At 42.4% G+C, this 21,307-nt stretch overlaps 1 protein-coding gene across 5 annotated transcripts in view; it reads right to left on the bottom strand.

The window, feature by feature from the left end:
- Positions 1–21,307, bottom strand: part of ETV6 (ETS variant transcription factor 6) — a 128,463-nt gene that overhangs the window by 63,250 nt on the left and 43,906 nt on the right. The window lies entirely within an intron of this gene.

Here is a 21,307-nt window from a genome sequence, read left to right as displayed (position 1 = left end):
AACAGCAGTGTTTTATTCTCCCTTAGTGCTACTTCTTTGACTGAACAGTAAATCTCAGGCAGCAGCCCTCCAAACAGCTCATGTGGTTTGGCACTGCACACACACTTAGCCAGGTACTACTCATACCCTCCTGTGTGTTAAGTCAATGAACAGGGAAGAAGAAAGGTGTATTTATTCTCTCTGTTCCAACAGCTACAGAGAATGCACAGCCCTTCAATGCTAATGCATCAGTGCTCATGTTTATTTAATAACTCAGATTGTTTCTTGAAATTGTGCAATTCAGCCCATGGAAATTTCCTTGTTTGCATAATTCTGTCTTGTCAATTCTGTTGGGGTTAAATTCAAAACAAAATGTTGCAGGATGATAATTTTAAAACTAAACAATCTCTTATGGTATTAGTAGGAGGGGGCATATTTTTATGCTTTTCTGGCTTTTTTGGGGTTTTTTTGTTCGGGTTTTTTGGTGGGGGGGTGGGAGGGATGGGGTGATTTAAGTTGACTTCCAGTAAGGCTCAGAGGTCATTTTGAGTTGAACAAATTGCATTCACAAGTCATGCTCTTCTGAGCATAAGCAACACAATTCCCAGAGTCTTAGACATAACAGCTAAAATGGTATTTAGCAATTCTGGCTCATCAGCTCCCAGATTTCCTGGTCACTAGTTTAACACATACTAGAAAAACTTGAATTAGTAACAGTGAAATAGAGAAGTTCCATCCTAGAGCTTTCCCCTTTTCTGACCAGAGTTTCTCATATATGTGCAAAACTCCATCCTTAACCCCTGGACAGAGCTCTTTGCAGGCTGCTGCTCACCAGTAGATTAAGCATTATCCTGATTTTCATGGCAAATCCGACTCATCTACTACTGTCATGCTTGCTGTGCCTCCTTTGTGCTTCTCTTTTTCCTCATTGAATGTTAGGTTGTGGCATTAAGCTGCACACCCTCATTAATGGCAAATAACAGCAGTCAGGCTTTGGTTTTACTTATTTTGTTATATCAGAATGGTTTTGTGTTTTCCAACCAGGGCCATGAATCTGAAGCTGCCAATGATGTAAACAGACCCACTGATGGTGGGTTAAAAAAGAAAGAACAAGGAAATGTCAATGACATGTGCTTTCAAAACACTCTTTCCTTTTCAAATAGTTAATAGAAAAGAGCTACTTCTGAGTGGCGATTTTCATTAGTCAGTGGTACGTCACCAATGGCCTTTTCCAGGAAATGTGTAATCAGGGCACTCCCTCAACTCATACTGGATTTAAAATAATAATAGTTATTTCATATGACTAACTTCCTTAGAAAGGAAATTTCCCTAAGAAAAATATCATTTTGTCTCTCTTAGTTTTTCACAGATATAAACAATCTTAGTGTCAGTGTGAAGAGAGAGATCCCATCCCTTCACCTGCTTCAAAAAAGCTGACTGCCCATCCTCAAAAACATTTAAACCAGATAGTTATGGTCACATTAGTCTAGCTAGGCAGAGCTGAATCTCTTACATGTGTAAAAGAGCCAAGGGAAATGCAAATGATTATGGTTTTGAGACTGCTGAACTGAAAAGACATTCTCTAAAAAGGACAAATAGTTTCCTTTTCAAATTCTAGTTCGTGGATTTCAGAAAGTCCTTCAAAGTTATTTCCAAGAAGGCTTTGAAAGATAATTGAAAAAGTAGACCTACTGTCAATACCCCTTGCTTAGTTGAACTCTGCTTGCAACCTGTCCTGGAAAAAAATTAAAAGAGAAGCATTGGAAAAAAAAAAAAAAAAGATGCAAATTACTAAAGACTACGAGGAGTTTGACTTTGCTTTATCTGTACCTTATGCTGTATTTTAATTCAGGTCTTCACTACCATGTTATCCATCTTTTAGTAAAGTAAGTTACATGAGGAGCCACATCTTTTTTCACCCTTTCCCTTCAAGTAACATTTGTCCAAATACCAAGAGACAAATTTCCTGGAGAAAAGCATTACATCCTTCAGCAGTTGAGAAGTCAAACATTTTCATATACAGTCAGACATAGTGATTGAAAATGCCTAAATAGGGATTGTGCAAGAGAGGAAATTCATGTCCCTAATTTTCTCTTTCAACCTCAGTGTTCTCCACACCAATCCAACTTTCTCATGGGAAGCAAATGCAGCTGGTGTAGGACAGCCTCTGTTGAAATTCCATGTTGAATTTCCATCACAGTCACTGCTTGGGCAACATACCAACCGGCATTGTTGCACACCTCATTCTCCCTCCCTCTGGATCCTCAGGAGATGAACCTGTCTCAGCTCCCAGAGCTGCCTGGAAAGCTTTATTTTATTTTTAATTTAAAAACTCTCTCAACACAAACATATAGATATTTAGAGGAAGTAAAACACAGCTGAAGTGTTTACATTTCTTTCCTGTTAACATTTCTTGCTGCAATAGATTTGTGATTGTAAATTACACTGAGGTGAAAAAGGAAGCATTTCAAATGATCAGGACAAAATCCAGCTGGATGAAACACCAGTTACTGTCCAGACAACCCATGACTCAGAACAGTAGAAGAATCTGAAGAACAGCTACCTGGAAATGATCTTTGGCTTTCCTATTCCTTCCCCAACCTTTCCAATACCAAACCTGCTGAGCTTTCACAAACATTGCAAATTTTCATGCTGCACTACAGGAGAAACAAACAGTTTAGCAAGAGAAATACCCACAAATATTTGGTAGCAGACAAACGTATAACAAAATATAACAAAAGGAACTGTTCTGGAGCAGGGACATGTACCAGAACCCAGGTTCCTAATTTCAAGCAGAAATACATGGAGGTACAGAGCTCAAGGTAAGGCCCTAAAACATCATCTGCAAGAGTAAGGGTAGTAAGATGCATCCAACCTCACTTCTCCAACCTTTCCTTTGTCCTCAAAGACCTTGCATTGGTCTTCCATAGCTATTCCTATGACAGGAGTAATTGCCTACAATTTATTTAAACTTCATCATGGCTAGTTTTAAGCTGATTAGAGAAATCCCTATTGACCCACTATTTCCAGAAGTGAAATGTAAGATTTTCCCCTTCTGACACCAGCAAGGATGTCTACCAGGAATCTCTGAGCTTTCCACATGGAAGCAGGAACAATACCCTTAGAGATCAGTCATGATTTTCATGTCCCTTTTCTACCTCATTTCCTTCCAGCATTCTTTTGATATCATGCCAAGAACAAGCAGTGTGTGCCTTTAAAGCAATAAAAAACCAGCACAAATTAAGTGTCCTCCCACCCACATTTTACTGGAACTCACTATCATGAAACTGAACAGTGATTGGAGTGGCACCTAATTAACAATGCAAACCTGTTACACACAAAACCTTGGTGAAACTGTTCTGTTTTATAAGCAATTCATCACTGTGCTCTCACTCATATTTCCTCCTGGCATGGCTATAGCTGCCACCATTACAGGATGACACCTGGCTTTTATTTCTGAGTAGATTAGAAGTAATTCTGTGGAGCTCAGAACAGAAAGGTGACAGAAGTGAGTACCATGTTGTCTGGGGGGAAGATAAGATAATGGGAGCTCACAGGCTGGAAAGGAGGGATGACAACCCCACAGCTGTTTGAGGCTGTGTCAAGTACACAAAGAGAGAAGGGCACATCACCCTAGTCTAAGCAGGAGGCAGGCAAGTCCAAAGTCCAGTGACATTTCTTTAGGTGAAGATTAGCTGATACATTAGCAAGGACAAAAAGAAGAGCAGCTTAGGCAAATACAATGTAGTCTATTGATTTTAATAATTTATTTAATGCTCTCAAGAGGTGGCAACAAAATAAAAGTTATGAGCCCAGTGTTTATCCACTTTGGGGTCCTTTGTATATGACTTCTGAGCCATGTGAACCACTATTTCTAGTTTTTCTTTACACAGACCAAAAACTTGCTTTAAAAAATAGAAATAGAACCTCAAATACTTTCATTGTCATGCAACTAACTCATGGAACTAACTAACTCCATTCTATGCATTTTTAAGAAAAATTTCCCAAAAACTACAGCACTTTTTATAAAATCATGCAGTGCTCTGCGAGTGTTTCAAAACTCCAAAGGAACTCACTAAGCAATGGAGAGGGACAAGACCTCCTTAGAACAACAAGGCACATAACACACACCAATTCTGGGGAGTCCTGCAAAGAATTAAAACAGCTTTAATTGCCAGCCAAATAGGAGGCAGGGAATAAAGAATTTCTCTCCAGGGAGAAAAGACAATCCTGATGCCACACTTGTATCAGTGCATGGCAGATCACTTTGTGAAACTAGGTACTGTGGGCAGAATCACCCATGAAGCTTAGAGACAATACAGTTGAGGCAAAGAAAGGTAACATGAAACTCTCACTTGTTTGTTCCCCTTACCCCTGTGCCATCTGAAATTATATCCTCCATCTGCAGGTACCACCTATTTGGCAACCCCAGCACTCTGACCAAAACTCTTCACCCAGCCCAGCTGAGCTCACAGCTATGGGCATCCCTTGGGGCACAGACACCCACAAGCACTTGCTTCCCTTCTCCACCATGACAGGGCAGAGCAGGGAAATGCTGTGAGCTGGTTGGTGCCTATGGAAAACAGCCTGAGCTCTCTGGCCATGCCCTCCCTCCATTGTGTCTTGACCAGGATGGAGCAAAGGTCCTTTTTTTCCTCTTATTTAACAGGAAACAGTTATCTGCAACACTTCCTCTCAGATATTTTCATAACCCCACCAAGACATTCCTTACAGGCACTGACTTAAACTTTGAGGATATCCCGAATTTCTCCTTGCCACAACTGCATCAGCAGCAATGGCACCCAGTTTGGAGGGCAGCCCTGTGCCATTTCTGTGACTTCCACCCAGGGCACTCCCCCTGCCAGCCAGCACAGCAGGGCTTAAACCAGAGCTGGCTGCTCCATGGAGGAAGGAACACATTTAGCAAACATTCCCCAACCTCATGCCCCTGTGCCTGCTGGTTAGAGGGGGCTGCAAAAGATAGATGACAGTGAAGCAAATAGCAGGGGAAGGGGAAAGGAGGGGGAAAGGGAGACCTACAGGGAGGAAGGCTGGGGGGAAGGATATGGTCTACTATGGAGAATCCTGTCAGGATGCAATTTATTTTCATTCTGTGCAGGAGTATAATGGTGCACCGCCTGAGCTCTCTCAATAGCTGTTTTGAAGCGAACCAGGGCTGGTATGTCTTTAATTTATCATTTCATTATGAAACGGTTTCCCTTCCAAGAAGCCTTCAAGTCAGGAAGCTCTGTCTGCCCACACAGGAAATTCCTTTGCAGCAACTTCCCCAAAAAGGAAATTTCCCTCAGAAGTGAGCCCAGCTCATGCCTTTGAGCAGAGCTGTTTGAAGAGGCTGTGGCATGCGAGCCCCGCAAACAGCCCTGCCTGCTCACAGCAGCCAGCACTGGGATCTGCAGCTCTGCCCTCCAGCTCCCCTCTCCCCAGGGACACCAGGAGTGTTCTGAGGGCATAAGGCACTGGTTTTTTACTAGGAAAAAATATCTTGAGAGAGGCACAGGACACAGAGAGCTGCAAAAGAGCAGAGGAAGAGGTGGGAGAGCTGTAGAAAAGCTCTGCAAACTATTGCAATTTCCCTCTTGAAAATCGAGAGGGAAATTCTACACCCTATCTTCGATCTCTTCCGACGGTGTGTCGGAGACTGCACTCTGTCCCTTACGTGTACCGTGGCTCTTATTTAGCGAGCTCGAAAACAAAGGAGAAGGGAGGGGAGGATATACAGCGGGAAGGGGGAGAACCACATTTACAAAAATGAATCTCACAGACATCTTGTGAATCACTAAGTGGGAGAGAGCCAAGAACATCCTGGCCAGAGTGAATAACGACATACGGTATTTGATGAAGCACCTTAGCAAGGGGATACAGATCAGAAGCACTACCAGTCTTCCAGCTAGTTTTTAATTTACCATTTTAAATCACATATAATACTGAATAATTTTTTTTAATCACTACACCCAGAAACCCAAACTGCTGTTTGGGGCAGGAGAGAAAGCAGAACTGAAATTCATGTTAACATTTACACGGATGTGAGACAGGGCCATAAAAGGGGCACAGGTCAAACTGGATCTTGGACTGAACAACAGCAGAAAAATGAAAGCAATCCTTTGAGGGTGTATGGGAGAAACAGATGCCAGGGATAACAGAATTGCATATGGGGTGACTACAATCCACTGGAGGCTTATATGCTATGGAGAGAGGCTCTCCACATTTTTCCCAGTTTCAACTTCAAAATTTGTTTTTCAATCACTTGGAGCAAACCTGGTCCCCAAAGCTGAAGCTCCAAGAGGTGGCTGCCTTCCCTTTCCTCCCATTCCCCCCCTTACCAGATAGCTTTGCCCTGTTCCCTCATCAGCTAATTTACATGACTTTTTTTTTTTTCCTCTCTTGTTGCCCTTGGCATTACATTCATAGATCCATTCAGCTGTTGTGTAAAAGAGACTTTTGTCAGAATTGCTTAAAGGCAAATCCCCCCACTTAACTTTTTTTCTGTGGCCTCTAGCTGATGAGTTAGTTATCACCTAAAAGAGCCCTCTGGCGTAGCATATGCGTACTGAATATATATCTGCTTGGATGGCATCCACACTACTGTCAAATCACTGGAGATGGTTATGACATGGGGAAAATATAAAAATTACCATACTAGGAAAGATCCCCAACCCATCTACCCAAACATCTACAGCAGTTGATGTATAAGCAAAAAGTGAAAGGAACAAGGAAACATGAAGCAATCTCTACTATGATATATATTACTTATCTCAGCCTCTGGTAATCTGTGTTTTAAGGAATTCATGAGCTGTGGTTGCATTCAGGCCACTGTTTCCATACAGACCACATGGCCAATCCCTCTCCACAGGTTTATTTGGTTCCTTTTAGAGATCCATTCACACTTTCAGCCCTGCAAACATCTTCCTGCAATGATTTCTTTCATGTAGTGATGTATCCTCATTCTTGTTTCTTTTAGACATGTTGCTCACTGACTTATCTTGGATCTCTGGATCTGCTGTTCTGTCAGGAACTGTGAATAATCATTTCCTGGTCACCTTCTCCATACCAAGTATGATTTCACAGCCACATTATAACTTTCTCCTTGCAAACCTATTCACTTAGAAAACTACCCTTTCTTTAAACTGCAGGGTCCTATTGCCCCTCCCATTTCCTAGGAATGGGAGGATTGGGGAAGTACTCTAAGTTCCCTAGCACACTAAAAATGACCACGTGGATGAGACCACCACACCCACAGTGGGACAGAGTTTGAATAAATACAAAGAATTAAGACACCTCCCGAGGAATTCATGAGCTGTAAAAAGCCTGTGTCAGAACTTCAATTGCCTAACAATTCTGGTGCAAAATTGTGGAATCTATGCACAGTTGCTATACAAACTGGAGTCTGGTGACTGATTTGTGACAAATATCTTTACTTGACTCTACTCAAGGGACATTCACAGGTATTACTGTAAAACCACATGAAAAAGTCATGACCTGCTCACATCAATGATTGTTTTCTGCTGAACAACCACAACATCCTTCTGAATGAGATTTCCTTGTACTGTGGTCCCATATGAAAAACTGAGAAAAATTATCAAAATAAGAATAGTTTACTTTCATCCCAATTCTGAATGAAATTAACTAAATTAACAGTCAATTTAGTAGATGACCATAACTTCAAGTCGTAATGACATGCAAGGCATTTTATTCCTACTGAAAATGTGCCTGCTCTTCTTGACAACTGTCAGGATCTATTGAATGCAACTGTCATGATACTCAAAGTATTTAAAGCATATGTGCAATTTATAGCTGACCAAAAGATATGTTTTGTAAAGCAAACGATAATTATACAGCCTTTCTGTTGTTGATGTTATACAGACTTATAAAATTGTGCAGTGAAAATGCTTCAGAGTGGGGCCAAGTCATTTCAGGATAAAATTATCAGAGTAAGCTACCTTTATTCACAATAGGTTAGAATAGTCTGATTATTTCACTGCTGCCAAGACTATTTGTGGATTAGACTTCATATTAGTACTCCTCAGGAAGTGGCCTATGGAGTGCATGCAGTAAGAAAGCATCAAAAACAGCTGACTGAGCCCCATCTACAATTTTGAGCCAACTTTGAGATTTCACACATATACTGCTGACTCTGTACACTTGAACCAGTAAAAACAGATTGAAAGACCCCTTCAAACCCAGGCCTCTCGACTCAAACACAGCCTAACCCTCTTGTGTCTGCTGGCTGCTGCTGAGATGTGGGGAGGACAGCAATTCTGAGCCTGCTTAGAAACTCCTGTGACACAAAAGGCACTTTCTATCATCTTCTGCACCCATTTTTTGTTTCATCATAGGCAGTAATTTTACAACTCTGCCTAAAAGAAATGGTTGTAATGCAGTCTAGGTGTTAATTAGCTTCAAAAGGAAAAAGGAAAGTTACAGTCTCTCTGCATAAAACCAAAGTATTTGAGCAAGCCTTCTTTCTACAGGATCTAAATATGTACATGCACATGGAGATACATGTGTCAGACTAAAAAAATATAATCAAAACTTCTCAGCTTTAAAACAAATTTTGATTGTTAACTCTTGTCTGAGTTCCAGTGGAGGTTTTGTGCACACATGCTCCCAGTGCAAATGATGGAGCAGCAGAAAGGCCATGCGTGAGAAGCTGTGCTCTGAGAGTTATTTGGGACTAGGTATATTCTCCCAGAACTCTCACAAGAAAATCATAATTATGGAGAACTCACCATAACACTACAGATCCAACCAATTTAAAAGACATCTGGATTTACTTCTGGGTGTTCTGTTGAACTGAATCAGCGCCAAACCTTGTGAGATTCAGCCATTGCTATTGCACACACTGATAATGGTGTGGCAGGAGGCCAGCAGCAAATACTGACTCCTTTAACAGCCCAGCTGCTTCAGGTCTGCCCATCACAAACACAGCTCAGCTCGCCATCACTGCTACCTCTGCTGTCACTCCCAGTTCCTCGGCTTGTTTTTCATTCTGCATGATTTTAAAACTGAGAGGGAGTGTAAAAATTGAAGATCTACAATATTTTAGCTCTTACAGACACTAAGTACTAGCCTTTGTTTCTACTTTGCTGAGCTCCAAGGCTTCAAATCCTGCACTAAACCTTCTCCTGCATGTGACCGGCTCACCACTACTCCACACCACACACTGCATCCCTGAGAACATGAAGTGGAAGTAGAGAATGACTCCTGTGAGTTGGTTATGCTCACTTTCAACAAGCAAAAAACCACCAAGCAAGCTGTACAGCAGTGATGAGACAAGCCCATGTATTTAATAACAACATTTGTCACCGCTGCCTATTAGTATTTAAAGAGCAGTAAAAGAAACCAAACCTCTAATAAAAAGAACAAGGTGCTTTGAACAATTACACACCCGGCAACACAGTAATGACTACCCAGAGTAATGAAGCTAAAAGCCCAGAGGTAGTAAGACTACTAAGGCACTTTCCAGGGAAGCACGATACAAAGAAGTACAACACAGAAAAACAACAAAAAAAAAGGGAACAAAGAAGTATTTTGTACAGAGGGTTTTTCTGACAAAATGCCTTCACTGAATCATGGAGAGGAAGCGAAAGCCAGCAAAGCAGTTAAAAATTGAAGGAGACAGGTTATTTGGAAGAAATCAGAACAAAAGAGAGAGTAGGAAGGAGGAACTTATACACATAAAGGGAGATTTCCCCTACTAGGAAATATACAAGGACCCACTCAAGTGGCAGAACTGAAATGAGTAACTGGTTTGTGGACCAGCAGGAACTGGGGCTACTTCCTTCTGCACGACCCAGAAGGAGGAAGTACAAAGGGAGAAATTCTCAGTATTGCACAAACCAAACAGGCACAGTCATTCTTTCATCTCCTCCCCCAAACACTGGCCAAGTAAGTAGAAGCACAGCACAAGCTTACAAATTTACTCACACACACACACACACACACACATTCTAGATAAAACTGTGGGTATTGCTGGAGACAGTGAGAAAACTCCTGCTCATTTCATCAAGTCCAGTAGGTCACTTTTTGCACCTATTGAGCTGGCTCAATCCCAACATTTTCACCCAGGACTTGTGCAATTTTGTTCCTGGGGGTCAAGCCCTGGTTGTGCTTTCTGAACCCTCCTCATTTACCAGCACCACTTCTGTTGCTGGTGTCCAGGGTGGCCAAACCCTGCGCTCTGGAGCCTGTACAGAGGGAAGGTATAAATATCACAGAATCTCTCTGCTGGCTTGAGTTGATAGAAACGTTCTTTAAAGCTCAGCATCAAAGGATTCACTTTATAAGCTGCAAGCCTTGGTTCTTGTGCCAGCAGCGAGTTCTCCCCATAATTAATTAATGCCGTATTAATTGTGCATGTTCCACGGGCCTGTTGAGGTGTGGCAAGGCCTGCACACGGAGATCAACCTGGCTGGTGCAGCCAAGAGAGGAGCGCAGGAGATGGGAGGTAAAAGCCCTCTGGGTGCCTACAGAGCAACACCGTGTAAAGCAATGTGCTCAGGGGCTGTGGAGGGGCACGTGCTGAGCCCTGCCATGTCACTGCAGCAAACAAGGAGCCAGAGGGGCACGGGGGAATCTGCCACCAGCTGCACCCTTGTGCAATCTGCTCGGCTCCGGGCCAGCCGTGAGCATCGTCAGCAGCCAAGAGGAGAAGCCCATGGCAGCTGAGTGCCCTCACTGACGGGCAGGGTTTGGCCACAAGTCACAAAATCCTGTGAAATGGCTGCAAGGAGAAAGCGGGAGGAGGAAAAGGGGGATTATTCCACCTCATCTCTGCTGCATTATCCCCAGCTCTCTGCTGGCACCGAGGACGTGGCGGCGTGGCCTTGCAGGGGCTTTGGCCACGGTTCAAGCAGTGCTGTACATCCAGCCCAGCACATCCACCTCACCACCCCCTGGGAAAACCAGGGAGCACTCAGGACAGGAACAAGTGGGAAAAGGGGATAACCCAGCTGCCAACACCCCCAGTGACAATGTCCATCCTCAGCTGTGCCTCAGGATTTTGCTGGAGACCCCCACCCATCACAGCCATGCAGGACATGCCAGCCTGCACACACCCTTCCCTGCTGCAGCACAGAAACCAGGCATTGACTAAGGTCCAAGTGCTGCTCAAGATGATTGACAAAGCACTCATCCTCTATACAACTCTCAAGGCAGTGGACATGTATGTATTTTCAGCTGTAATCTGAATGACTGCTGTAGTTAGCTTGAAATCTAACCTGCAAAGACATTTTCACATTAGTTCTTGCAGCAAATTTATTCATCTCTACAAATTTTTGTGGGGGTAAATAATTATTTGTTTCTCTGAAGGTACTGCAAGTTTGGTGTTTGCTTTTTAAAGAACAAAAAAAAGCAGGACTGGCAAGGGAAAATTTTAGCAGAAGTCCAAAGTGAAAGGCTTGAAATTAAAAATACATGAAACAACAGTAAAAAGGAGGAAGATAATGCAGAAAATTCAGAAGGTTTATAAACTAAGTGCACAGAATTGTCTCAGCAAGTTACTTTTAGAAAAAAGGAATTTCAGTCTAACCATTTGCTACAGCATATCCACAGCAAATGTGAAAGAAATGCAGTTGAAGATCACGCTACTTATTCTGAGAAGACAAAGCACCTTAACAAGCTATACATAGAGAAGCTCTGAAATATAGGCACAAAGCAAAAGCATAAAGAATTCTGCACAAAGCAGGTAATACTTTCCCTTCATGAGGGAGGCAAAATGCAATTTATGTTTACCATATAAAAAGGTGGGGTTTTTTCTTTCACAGTGTTGTGAGAAGGATGAACTGAAATAAACAGACATCTAAACTTTACAAAATTAAATCTATAAGTGCAGATTAAAAACTTTACTTATCTGGAAAGCAAATGGGTGCCAAACCTAAGACTTTTATTGTACACTGTCCCTTTCTTTCAGTAGTTTGAAATAAAAGCTAAACAGATCTCCCTACATTTTTTAAAAATAAAAAGGAAGCTATTTATAGCTGCATTTATTGGAGCCGTTTCCTTATCAGGAAGTACGTAGCTGGGAATTACTATCTGCCTGCATCGGAAATTCTTTCAGGGATACAAAAACCCAAAAAGGAAATTTCCCTTCAAAAGTATTCTGTGGGTTTTTTTGCTGCTGGTGGGCATTTTAAAATAAAATGTCAGTGCTCTGACCAGCTCACGGCCCCTTTGGGATGTTTATTCTGCAAACATGAAGCTTTAAGACACCTGAGGGAAACATGAAGAAAAAATGCTCCTAGAGAACTTGAAGAGGGAGAATGCTGAGAACACAGTATGAAAATAACCCTTTTTAGCAGGATGCTGAGACAGTGCAAATTCATTACCAGTGCTACAGGATCTACCTCTGAAACCAGTGTGTTTCTTAAGTTCCCAGCCCCTCCTGACTGAACTTCTGTGGCTCAGTTCATATGTTCACCCTGCACCCTCAGGGCAGGAGTGGTGCATAGTCCCAAGACAGAGAAACTACCACTCTTCCTTAGAGAGGGGATGGAAGAAGCCCTTATGGGGGTAGCACACCCTCCTGCACCTCACAGCACCAGGTCAGGGCAGAGGCCATGCAGGACATGGGCAGCACAATGCTTTCCTGCAGGACAGGTTCAGGTTCTCATAGCCCATGGGATCCAGTGCTACAAGCAACTCTGTGGTTGGGATAGTGAATCTCCAGCTACAAAGAGCCCCACAGTAAACTCCCAGATTGGAAAAATTCCACTGTCTCCAAAGCAACCCCCATAACCAAGAATTTTCCTTTATCTTTTCCTTTATCCTTCCTCTCCATTGACTGCAGAACCCCCCATACTGTGCCTGTGGACTCCAAAGGCAGGAAGAACATTTTGGTTAATCATTGGAGACGTTAATTTAATTTTTACTTGTCATGGTATAATTTAACATTTTCATTTTCTGGTCTGTATAATTGCCACAGAGCTACCTGACCATGCTGCCAGTGCAGAGCAGACACTTTTTTTTTCAGTGGGATACAAAAGCATAGGGAGATCAAAACCAGACAGGCAGATGGAGTAAATAAAGCAGGGTGCTTCAGGCTATTCCTGGGGTATGACTTCCATGCATAAAAACTCATGAGGAAAGATTTGGAGTTAAGCAAGTTTCCTAATGCTTTGACTCTCAAAAGCCAATCAGTGGTGATTGTTTATTAACTCACAACATCACCGACCATACGCCTATTAAATCTATAACTAACTCATAACTTCTTGAACAAGGATCATTGCTATATTAACAGGACCATACTAGTCCTGCACAAAACATTTTACATGAGAAGTGAGTACATTCAAATGTACTCATCCCATAAAAGTGCACAAGCATTCCACAAGGCTGGAATGCCTGATGCATTAAGAGCTCCACCCTCCCAAGAACCTCTGGAGAATGATACTGCAAAGAGGCTCTTGGCTGAGGTGTTGGGACTGGGCCTCCAAATCTGGATGGAATCATTTTACCAAAAATGTCTTCAACAAACTCAAGAATCATTTAGCCCTTCTGCTCCAGCAGTAAAATGAGTGCTAAAAATGGCATAAAAACTCCATTTAATGGATATTTTACCAAGCTGTATTTGTTAAGCACCCGAAGGAGTGCCAGCACCAGAGAGGAAAGACATAAAAGTACAGCAGAAAAAAAATCCAGCTTCTCATAAAGGGCATCAAATAATTCTTTTCTTTCTGTGACCTACCACATTAATTCCTGGGACCTCTAAGCTACAGCAGCTTTCTCCTTATACACTGCATGTCCCTCTCAGTGCTGGACAGAGCTGTTCCCTCCCAAGAGGCAGCAGCTCATCTCTGCTAAAAGATCATGATGCTATGCTGTTTCTGCAGGGTTTTTTACCACACTTGTGTTTTGCTGCAAGGCTCTCACCACACAATGGTTTCTTATTGTGGAGTTGTTAGTCATGGCTTACACGCAGTTTCTCTTCTGTGTTTTCTCTACTTGTATGGCTGTTTATGAATGCTGCATTCTTTGCATTCATTTTATTTCTTACAAAAATAATTTTTTAAAAAGAGCAGGGAGCATTTATAACATAATACAAATGAAAAATCAAACAGACATTTGGGATGGAAAGAGAAAAGCAAGCTAATTTTAGGTACACTGATCTTGACAATGTCCCTTTAAGACAAAGCTAAAAATGCTTCAAACCCAGCAATACCATAAATGTCCTGCTGCTTCTGCTTCTTATTCCTCTCCACACTTTCCAGGGGAATTCCACAAGGGATCAAGCTTGAATCCCATATTAAAGTGACATGGCTTCCTTTTCCCCTCTGAATAGAGGTGAACGTGTATTTTGGAGATTTAAAACCCTACGGTGAAGCTCTCCAAAAGGGTAAAAGACTGGCTTAGCACCACTGGGACTCCCACCCACACTGCCAGCTTTCCAGAGCCTGAAGCACAGGTCTCTCTGACCTCCCACATTAGGACTGCTTTGCAAGTTCCCACTGAGGCAGGAAGGCTCTACCCCTCCCCACGCTTCCACTGGGAACGGTCAGGGCAGGAAACTGCTGTTAACTCTGGGCAACAACCAGGCTCTTTGGGAAAAATAAACCACTTGATTCTAGAATCTCTCAAGGAGCAGAAAGCAGCTCACAGCAAGTGAGCTTCCTTTACAAGTTTTTTCACACTTAACCTGGATGCTTCTGCCACAGCCACCAGGCAGCAGTAAGGAGTGAACAGATTTAGGGTTAAACTCAGCAGCTGTTTGCAAAAGTGACAAGTGAAAGGGCCCTGTGTCACTCCAGTGCAAACCCAGTGACAAGGGGGTTAGTTTCCTGCAGGTGATGAACAAAGACCGTGCCAGAAAAATGCAAAGCAGGATCTTCATGATCCAAAGGCCACAGTTTTCCCAGCAGAATCAGTAATGGTGTTTCACTCTTCCCAGTGCAACACAGTCCATATAAAACATTAGCATCTATAATCACAGAATCACTGGGTTGGAAGAGACCTTCAAGATCATTGAGTCCAACCCAGCCCTAACATCTCAACCATGGCACCCAGTGCCACATCCAGTCTTTTTTTAAACACAGCCAGGGATGGTGACTCCACTCCACCACCTCCCAGGGCAGACCATTCCAGAACTTTATCACTCTCTCTGTGAAAAACTTTTTCCTAATATCCAACCCATATTTCCCTTGATGCAGACTGAGACCACGTCCTATGGTGCTGTCAGTGCTGCCTGGAGAAAGAGACCAACCCCACCTGACTACAGCCACCTTTCAGGGAGTTGTGAAGAGTGATAAGGTCACCCCTGAGTCTCCTTTTCTCCAGGCTGAACACCCCCAGCTCCCTCAGTTGTTCCTCACAGGGTTTGTGTTCCAAGGCCCTCACCAGCCTCACTGCCCCCTCTGGATGCACTCAAGCATCTCAACATCCTGCCCAGCCATGGCACAAGAGTGACTCAGACTGGGCTTCCCACCTATCCAAGTTCCCTGTTTGGATGATCTCTTTGAGGCTGGCCTGAGATTCACAGTAAGAAACCCCTGGGATGCAGGGTGGAGCAGATGAGTTCAATTCAGGTGAGCACCAGAGGGTGCCTGTGGAACAGCCTACCTTAGGTTAGAGGCACGATCAGTGCCTCCCCAGCTCATGCTTTGCATCCTGTTTGCCAACAACTGGACACAGCTCAGAGTCCTGAGGGAGCTTTGCTGGGGTTAACCAAAGGAATGGGTACTGAGGCTGACAGGATGGCTGGCTGGGATTTCCACACTCCACTCGACCTGCCAGTAGATTATTAACAGTTATAAACTGAAAGACCAGGAGGCACTGCTGGATGGACCCTCTCTGAATAGCTCACAATAGAATGTGCAAGAATAGCCTATGGCAGAAGACAAAGATGTAACATCAAGATTAAATACTGCAATAAGGTGTTAGCAAGGAGTGCCATTGCCAGGCTTCATTTTTTTCTTTTTTTGCCTTGGGTTGGCATTGGTTACATGTAAGGTGAAAAGCAGATTAGGAGAAAAGGCAAGGGCAGTAAGAGGGAAGAACAAGGTTAAAGTGGCCATCATGTCAGAGAAGAGCAAAGAGAGGTCTAGGAGAAGCCAATAATTTGAGAAAGAGGCCAGCCCAGGTCCCACGAAAATCAGTGGGAATTTAACCACTCATTTCAGCAGGACCAGGATTAGTCTCAGCCACTAATTTGACATTCTGGCCACCTCTCCCAGTCCCTTTGTCATATGAAGCTTTTATTTTATTTTCCCTGTATGTGCGTCAGTCAGTTTTGTTCCACAAAGATCCTTCCAAAGCAAATATTTTCATTGCTTGCTGCTCTAAATGTGGCTTAGGGTAAAGGGCTTTTTTTCCCATCTCACTGCATACTTTCAGTTCAGTGCATTGAATATTCTAGTAACTAAACAACAATATGCTTAATGCTTCAAAGTGGCTTTCCAGCTACTAGCCAAAACTGTAGAATAATTAACAGGTGCCAAAGGATTAATAAAAGGAGTAGCATAATTAATAGACACTATACAGAAAAAAATGAATCCCTGGCAATCCTGAGTGTTGTTGTTTCCTCCACCTTCTCTTAATTGTTTCCTGCATTCCTTTAATAAGAAAAAAAAAAAAAGAAAACTAGTGCCCTTAAAACACAAATGATACATATAAGCAACAACACATGATCAGAAGAAAGAAACTGGCAACAAACTGCCTTCAGGTCTAATAAATGCCTTAGTTTAAAGAAAATGCCCAGCTACCTGTCCTACCCTACTACTCATGCCCACACAGAACTTTATTGCACTATATGGAACAGCTAAGGTCACAAAGATGTCAAACCAAAACAGAAGCACTGGACTAGTTCCCACCAAATCAGAGCATCAAAAAATAATACAAATAGCCATGCAGAAAGATTCCTATGAAACCACTCACTAAAAACTTAGCCTTTCATATAACCTTTGCAGAAAACTAAACAAATTTCCTTTCTGTCCTTAATGAGAGAAGTAGAACAGACCATAATAACACAGGACAGAGAGATACTAAAATAAAAAAATGTGATCTCACTAGGTGTATGTGACCAGGCCTGCATTCTATGAAGTTTATCCAAATCAGCAGTGACCTAGAACTTATCACACACTGGAAAACCAAAGACCAGAACCCAAGCCGACACTGGAAACAAAAAACACACTGATGATTTTACAAACAGGTCTTTAGCTTTCCCTACCACCACTGCACCCCAAAAGTGAGTAGTCAAGACAACACTGCAGCCCCAAGGTAAAAGTTCTGCCCTATGAGGTGATGTGACATCTCAAGTGTATCACTGCACTCTGAACATCAGTGGGGGGGTTCAGAAAAAAGGCAACAGCAAGAAAAATTAGTTGCTGCCAAGAAGAATTGCTTTGTGTGCACAGAAAAGTATATGCAGAGTGTCTTACCATGACAATGGGCTGCAGGCATGTGAAGGATGCCAACATTAAGGAGAGAAGAGTAATTAGTTCAGAGGAGCAAATGAACTTGTTTTTATGTTTGTATCAAGAGAAAACTCTGAAATCTTGGCCCATGAGATCACTCTCCCTAAACAAACACACACGTGTTCCCAAGAGAAGATGCCCTTCAGAGATAAAAATCAAATTGTACAAATCAACATAAGCATGCAAGGGGGAATGACGTTGCACAGGACCAGAGCATGCACCAAATCCTTTCTCAGCACTGGGATTTCTTCTGTCTCTCTTTTTGAAGAAATTTTATAATGAAGGAAACAAAAGAAAACCATGAAGCCTGTAGCACACATTTACAGTTGCTGTTTTAGCAAGCAAACCACCTTATTTTTATCTTGCATATTACAAAAAAGGAAAAAGCTGTTTTCTCCATAATTCAGAACATGTTATTAGACACTGAAAAGGGTTGTCACAGCCATCTCATATATGCTGTATCCTCTATCCAGTTCCAAGAGCTGCTTATTACAAGGCCATAGCATAAATGAAGTAGCTAATAACATTTTACCAGATGAGACAAAGAATAAAATGAAATTTTAAAAAAACACAGACCCCCACCACAAAACCCCACTAACCTTCTCTGTGGCAAAATGGAGTGTTTCCCCAGAGATAGGGGGTATGTAAATAGTTCCAGAGGACTTCCACCTATTTCTTCATTTTTCATTATTACAATACCTGGTTTTGTATTATTTTTCAAAACATTTAAGAGCCTTTGCACTCATGGTTTTTTTTCATTTTGCAGTGAGGGATCTAAAACAACTTGTCCAAGGTCCCAGAAGGCACCAAGGTCAGCACCTTGTGTGTGAGCTGAACTTGCTTCTCTTCAATCCTCAGTAAAAGCTGTCCATTTTCCAAACACTCCTTCTATCTGACATTAGTGTCATCTGCTGGAGATCATATATGCTACAAAGAGATCATACATGGCTGCATGGCAGACACACCAGGCTCAAAGAGCACCTGTTTTCTGACTACATATCTGACATGTAGGAAAGGATATCCCCCAGCTCCCCACTGGTATCCTGTTGGCAATGCCCCCAACACTCTGTTCCTGGTGGATGTTAGCAGACAAGTATGTTTAAAAGTATGGGTCAAAAGTCCCTTACAGAGAAGTGCAGCACCAGAAAAAGGTATGATTTATCCAGAAATGATCTTACTACCCCAGAGATTTAAAGTTAAGACTGATTACACTGCATTTCTATACAACAGGCTAGCTGGGGAGAAAGCAGCTACTTAGAACATGAAAGGCTGTGTGAGAAGGGAAAAGTGCCTTCACATCACCCCCAGGAAAAGGTGTTTGTCTGTATACTTTTAGCTCTGTTGACCAAAGAGAAGGAAACTTGTAGCTAAGAGAGGTCCATATTCCACCGTTCCAAACTGCACTTCTTTTTCCAGTCTCTGGATGAAATCAGCACAGCCCACCTGAGGCTCATTTGCTCACTAAGCAGTGAGAAATAATTTATCACACCAAAGGAAACTGCTTTACTTATTGTTCTGATATTTTTGCTTGGTGCTCTCAGAGTGATCTGGAACATTAGAAACAGTGAAATTTGTTATAAGAAGTCATAAAATTGCCTGAATCCAGAGTGCTCTACGTGTTCCACATGAAATATTTTATCTAGGTCTCTCTTTGGGTCACCTGCACCCATGGCACAGGTAGATGAAGATGTGTGGGTTGGCACTGAACCCTGCCCTGGTGTTGGTGAACACCATCAGAATGTCATGGAAACAGAAGGAGTACAGGCCTGACAACCTATTGGCTCTGTGTGTGTGAGTAGAGGAATTTACCACATCTCCCTGTTCTACTGCAATGAGGGAGGCCTGAAAGAAGTTATGTTCCACATAAACAACAAAAACAACCATAGGGATGGAACATAAAATCTCAGACCTAGAAAATCCTTGGACTTTGCAAATCTAAACCCAACCTTTACACACAGCCTGAACTAGAAATTAGTTACTTTGCCTGACTTCTGAGGCAGTTTGGATTTAAGATCAAAGCTGTACCTCAGACACATCTCTAAAAATAAACAAACAAACAAAAAATAAATGAGAGGAGTCCATGCAGGAACTGAAAAACCCTATATTAATGCCTCTTAAAACCTCATGACACAAAATCCAAAAGGAACTGAGTTATTTCTATACACAGTATTAGCAAGACTACTGGAATATCATCTTCACTTCACTTGTCTTCACTTTAAGAAGGATGTCTGAAGTGGCAGTCGGTTCACAGAGGTGATATAAACAGAATTTGAAATCTGAAAGCTTAACAGGAAGACTGATAGCCTTAAGAACCTCTCCTTCCTCTCCAGTTTAGCCAAGAAAAGGTTAAGAAGTGACAATCTAAAAGCACCTACATCAGGAGGAGTCTTTTGACAATATTTAGCAGGAAAGGCGATAATGAGATCTAATAGTTGGAAACTGAAGCTGACTAATTCAAACTATAAATAGGACACTTAAAAAAAAAAGCAAATAAGGAGATAATTAAGCATTAAAAGAACATCTAGAGACCTTATATCCTCCTCATCACATAAATTTTTTACATGAAGAGCAGAAATCTTTCTGCACATGCTGTAGCTCAGTTACTGGACCTAAACACAGCTGTTACTGCATGAAGTTTTGTAACAAAAGATATACCAGAGATTGTTTTAGAAACTCACAATGGCTGCTCCTGGCCTAGCTATGAAGCTATTTACTTAAAGAGAGGTTTTAACAGTGTTTGGGTGGTCTGTTGATTGACAACAATGTTTTGTGTCAATACTGACTGCATACTGAGCTAAAAAATACTACACTGCCATTGACTACAATTAGTAAAGCTATGTAAATGTGTTCATGCTGTTTATGACCTCAGACACTAACTTTATGGAAGGCTACTTCACAGATATTTCATGATTAATCATCTGTGCTTTTACACTGCAACAAGTCAGACTGGTGTGGAAATACTAAAGGGAAAGAAGCCTCGCAAATTTAAAAATGTGCCAACCAAAAGAACAGAAAAACCAAAACAAGAGTCAAGGTGAAAGGTTGGATCATATTCTAAAAATACTGGGAAAGAAGTCTTCACTGAGAGGAAGCTTCATAAATCCAACACTATCCAGCATGCTGGCTGGATGGGAAGGAAGCAGGTACAGCGTGTACCACCACGTTCAGTATCAAGAGTCTCTGCCTCCCTTCCTTATGTATCTGCCAGACACAGTGGGGAGGGCGATAATAACTGGAAACCCAGCTGTGATCCTGACTGTGGAGTGGACAGACAGCAGAAGTAAACAACAACAACTACTGCAATGAGTTAAAAACCCTCAAGATCTGAGGATGAACAGCACCAGGATGGAAAAGAACTGCTGGAGAAAAACTGCTTCTGAGTTGGGTTTTTTTTTTTTTTTGTGCCTAGTTTGGGCAAAGCATAGAAATGCCCTGTGAGTGTGGCAGCCAAGTCCTCCCTGGGCCAGGGGAACAGCTGAGCAGCCACACACACGTGCAGCCAGGCTGGGAGCTCACAGATGCTCAGGCAGGGACCAGACACAGTCAGAAACACTGCAGCAGCAGCTCCCATTCCCACCAGGAAGCACAGAAAACTGGGCCACACAGGACATGTGACACAGCATGGGAACGAGTGACCTTGGGGCAGAGTAACTCAGCGGCCAGCAAGGGAGCGAGCACAGGACTACAGAAATGCTTTAAATACAGTTTGCATCTAGAAAAGGAGTGTGTGTGGAAGACAGCTGAAGACAGGAATGACAGTGTCTTGTGACAAACATGGACTTCCCCCTCTTCCCCCCGTAAAATCCCAAAGCCGTCTGTCAGAGGGCAAAGCACAAAGTTTTGTTTGCTCCTGGCCCTCTTGTTCATTGTTGCTTAAGTACCCCAGGCATGTAACACCTGACAAAAGT

This window comes from Haemorhous mexicanus, chromosome 5 (genome assembly GCF_027477595.1).
Source record: "Haemorhous mexicanus isolate bHaeMex1 chromosome 5, bHaeMex1.pri, whole genome shotgun sequence".
NCBI classification, from domain to species: Eukaryota; Metazoa; Chordata; class Aves; order Passeriformes; family Fringillidae; genus Haemorhous; species Haemorhous mexicanus.
Note: the sequence above shows the minus strand (reverse complement) of the source record. Positions and strands in the feature narration are given on the sequence as shown.